This window comes from Tupaia chinensis, unplaced genomic scaffold (assembly GCF_000334495.1).
Source record: "Tupaia chinensis unplaced genomic scaffold, TupChi_1.0 Scaffold146650_1, whole genome shotgun sequence".
In the NCBI taxonomy this organism is placed as follows: Eukaryota; Metazoa; Chordata; class Mammalia; order Scandentia; family Tupaiidae; genus Tupaia; species Tupaia belangeri.
The window spans coordinates 1,850,548-1,855,679 of NW_006206507.1; positions in this window are offsets into that span (position 1 = coordinate 1,850,548).

Below are 5,132 nucleotides of genomic sequence, written 5' to 3' on the forward strand. Positions count from 1 at the left end.
CTTGGACTTTCCAGCCACCAGAATTATGAGTCAAATAAACCTATATTCTTTTAATTTTGTATTGCTAAAGGGCATGAGCACTCACTAGAGACAAAAAAACAGAGAAATGGAGGCAGAAAGCAGCCCCACCCCCCAAATGAGGGCGGTGACACCACAATCCCTTTTCTTTCATTTCTTCATCCTGTTGGGGTTTGGGGCATGCAAGCACACAGGCTAGCATGTTTTTCAAGCCATCTGGGTCAGAACTTGACCTGCAGTTGGCCACGTGGGTCCAGTTCCTTAACCCTGTGCTATGGCACTAGCCCGCTGAATTTCTGTTCCTTATAGACCACTCAGTCTCAGTCATTTCTGTAGAAAACCATGCAATGACCTACTGATATTTGTCAGTTAAAAAAAAAGTTGAAAAAGTTGAAAATATTTATCATGTTTATTTTATGGTTCATGTTTGATCTGATAATTCTAATATCAGGATTATTTGTAGGTCTGCTTCTATTGACAGCTTCAATTTCTTCCTTTTAAATATACCTAGTAATATTTTACTGCATAGTGAATGTTGTGTATTAAAAAATTTTAGAAATTCAGATAAATATGTGCCTTCAGAAGTGGCAGTTCACTTCTCCTGTAATACTGCATGTGTAGGGCTTTAAATCAATTCATCCTATAGCTGATCTAAGTCTGGCTGTGTTGCTGCTATATTTTAATTTAGTTCCTCGTTGATCGCAAATATTCTGAGGTTGGGTTCAAGATTTTTCCTTTTATAGGGAATTTAGTTTTCTAGCCCAGTATTCAACTTCGTGCATAGAGGGAGAGTTCCTTCTTTATTTTACTCAGTAGACTCTGCCTTTCGGGTCACTGGGGAGTTGTCTTTTTCTCTTCATTTCTACACTCCAATTTCTGTACCTAAGGATATCTTTTTCTGCTCTTCCGTTCCTCTCCCATCCTTTAGAGTGCCTGGTGAGGATTCATTCAGCAGTGCTTCCTTAGGGTCTTCTGCCATCTGCTGTTCCTCTCTCAGGGAAGTCCCTGGCTGCCCCAAGGAGATCTCTCAGCTTCCTGCCTTCCAATAGACTCTTATTCCATGTACTCTGCAATGGGCTATTGGAAGAGATGGGGAAGATTTGCTCTGTATTTGGTGTTCCTGGTGGTGCCAACTCATCATGCCAGTCCATAATAAGCCATTAAAACTTAAGAAATATTTGACGTTTACTCCTTATTATATCCAGGGTAGATGTCTCTTTACCTCACAGCTCCGCTAAAAAGGAACAAAGCTGTGGAATCTCTTCTCTATTGACAAGAGCTTATAGTTTTCTGGAATTTATTGTTTTAAATTTCTTTCCATTGTCAGTTCTCTGATGAAATTTTAAAAAACACTGCAATAGGGACCAGCAGATGGCGTAATGCTTACATCACTGGACTCCCACGCAGTCCACTATGGTTTCAGTCCCAGACTCGGCGGTTTAAAACTCACGCCAGCACGTGTGCATGAGCGCCCACAATCCTGAGAGGAGAAAGGAGGAGAAGGGATTGAGGCATGGCCATCCCTCCTTGGGATGATTTCTCACTTTCTGTCTCTCTATCTCTCCAGTGAGCACACATGCCCTAGAGTGACAATCTCTAAAAATAAATAAATAAATAAAAATTGTATTTTACTTTGAATGCTAATATGAATATATTTTTGTTATATGAGTTAGCCATATTTACATTTGTTGATATAAGTAATACGTTTAGTTGTAAGTCTATAATATTATTTTGTCCTATTTTTGTATCATGTATGTTGTAACTATGCTAAAGCCTTTTCATTTTAAATACTTTTTTTCTTTTCTTTTCTTTTTTTCTTTTTTGGAGAGATTTTCACTATAGGGCACGTGCGCTCGCCAGACAGAGAGAGACATAGAGACAGAAAGCGAGAAATCACCCCCCAGGGGGGATGGTCACGCCACAATCCCTTCTCCTCCATTCTCCTCTCGGGATCTTGGGCATGCACGCACACGCGCCTGGCGTGAGTTTAAGCCACCGGGTCCGGGACATGAACCGCGGTCGACTACGTGGGAGTCCAGCGACATAACCATTACGCTAACTGCTGGTTCCCCATTTTAAATATTTTACTTAAAACCAGAACTTATCATACAATCAAGGATTTATCTTATTTCCCTACTCTCTTTCTCACACAAACTTTATTTTGAGTTATTTTTATACTTCTTTGATAGTTAACATTTGTATACCATTCTCCAGCTTGTCGTTAGCTTTATTATGAAATACTAATATAATTATTGTGCATCATTTCTTTTTTCTTTTTATTTTTTTAATTGAACTTTATTTATTTATTTAATTTATTTATTTAAATTTGACCAGAGAGGGACAAAGTGAGAGAGAGAGAGAGAGAGAAAGAGAAAGTGAGAATGCAAGCTGCCAGGTCTGAGACTCAAACCACAGTTGGTGCTGTGAGAGTCCAGCACCCTTAACCACCACGCCACCTGTCAGCCCCGTGCACCATCATTTCTTTCAGCAAAATTTCCCCCAGAATATTTTGACTGTTAGGCACACATCCCATAACAGATTCTATAGTAAGGGAACTGGAGAAATATTTTCTGTTTTTTTGTTTGTTTGTTTGTTTAATTTTGAAAGACCATCGCTTTTATACTTTTTCATCTAAGAGAAGATTAGATGAAAATAAAATGCTTGATTATGTATTTTTTTTTGAGTAGCTCCCAGATATTTCTTTACCGTTTTATCATGTTGCAGTGAAATGTCTGACACTACTTTTTTCTATCAGTTATAAGTATCTATTTGCTTGACTAAAATCTCTCTTTCTTTATAATTGATTTCTAATTTTACTGGTAATTGTCTTGGTGTTGACCTGAGTGTTTTACACAGTACACCATTTCAAAATACATGTTTGTTACGTATGCTTACAGATGCTTAGTATAATTTGGATTTACTCTATCTGTTATGCCTACTAAAAAAGCAGTGGTTGTTTTTGTTTGTTTGTTTGTTTTCTCGTTCATTATTGCTTTTGCGCCATATAATTTTTAGGAGGAGAATTGGAAAGATTTGATACTCACAGATTCTCATAGGTCTGGAAACAAAACCATTGCCCTCAACTTTGGCAGTGGCAACAATAAACATTAATATAATGTGTGTGATGGCATAATGTACACAACATTCAAAGCCACCAACTATCCTTTAACGCCCGTTCATTTCAGTGTAGACCTACAGAATGAAGTACCTGCTAGTTATGAACTAGCATTTTACTATTAGTCATGAGGAAAGTCCCAATGCATTTTTCTACGCTCTGTGTAAAAATGCATCATAACTTTCCTGAAGACCCAATATTTTTAAACGATGTCCTAAGTCAAATCTTCCTTCAATGGTTAAGAACATTTTTTTTCACACAATTTGGGTTCAGTGTATTCTTTTGTTTAGTGCTTAAAAAGTTACATAGAGAGTAAAATAACAAGTACTGGATCTTGTATTCTATTGACAGCTTTCCTTTCCTTGCTGCTTTTTTACCATTCTCAGCACTTGAAATTTTTCTTAAAATTTTTTTTGGAACATTGTGGGGAGGGACTTTAAATAGTGAGTTTAGGCATTTGTTAGCTTTAGTGCTGCTTCTGGTGCCTGCTCCTTCTCTTGGTCATTTTAATTTCTGCAATAATCCTAGGTTTTCTTAAACTATGTAATCTATACTTGTTCTTTTTGTTCCCTGTGCCTAACCCCTTTTAATTTTTTGTGGTCAGTTCTGGCTGCTCCTCTTCTTTCCAGTTTTATCTGAACAGTTGCAGAGAGTTTTGTATTTCTAGAAAGCATCAAGAACAGAATGCTGCTCGGGTGTTGGAAGTAAGAAGGAAATGGTATAGCCCTGACTGAATAGTAAAGCCTCCTTCCTGGAGACTCCGGTTAGAGCTCTAATTAATCTTATGTATAAAATCCATTCCATTAACCCAGTCTCTCCAACAGCAAGCATAGCCGTCTATCTTAGCTTTGGGAATAAGCCAACAGTGGTGTGATCCAACTCCTTTGGGTCTCTTTTCACATTGATCAATGTTCAGGTAATCTTACTGGTCCAGTAGTCCCTTCACAGCAAGCGCAAGTTCTCAACACCAGTTGGTTTTGACTGAAGGGAAAGTATGAGAATATATTGAATATGTGATTTCTCGTATTAACTGTATTACCAAAAATCAAAACAAAATCCTCTTGATCAAATGTTTAAATATATGTTTTAATATTTGGAGCATGAATTGTCACTTTCCGTTTCCCTTTTTGATAAGGAAATGTTGGAGAATCACATCATTGCTCATATAGAAATGTTAAGTGGAAAAACATACAGTTTGCTAAAATAAACTAGATTCAAGATTCATCTGTGGGTTTTTTTTTTTACCCCCTCCCTTCTTTTTTTTGAATAAATTTTTTAAAGAATTATTTTATTTAACTTCATTTATTTATTTAAGTTTAACCAGAGAGGGACACAGTGTGAGAAAGAGAGAAGGAAAGTGAGAAAGCAAGGTCTAGGATTCAAACCACAGTCGACCATGTTGGAGTCACGCACCCTTAACCATCATGCCACCGGCCAGCCCCAACCCTCCTTTCTTTGATACCAAACAAGTGGCTTCCTTTTTGAAATAATTTTTTTTTAAAGTAAAGAAAATGAAAAAAGCAAATGAAGCCCAACTACCTAACCCTTTCTCACTTGTATTTGTTTTAGTATTCTGAAGTTGTATTAAACATACTAGCTTTCTACTTGACAAATACTGATTCCTGGTTCTCACTTATCTTCCTTTTTGCACTTCACATTTTAGTTGTCCTAAACTTCTGGTGGTACATCTGCTGGTCACTCCAATGCTGCCGGAGGCAAAAGATTCTTGTTTTACATTAATTTCTCTTGCATTGTCTCCTGAGATCCCTTCTGCAGTCTAAAGTGTGGCTGGGAAATGAACTTGTGAAGATTGGCTTGGGGACCAGCAGTTAGTGTAATGGCGATGTTGCAGACTCGCACGTCATCGACCGCGGTTCGAGTCCCGGACCGGATGGCTTAAAACTCACGCCGGGCGCATGTGTGTGCGTGCCCAAGATCCCGAGAGGAGAATGGAGGAGAAGGGATTGCGGCATGGCCATCACCCTTGGGGGGGGGGGGG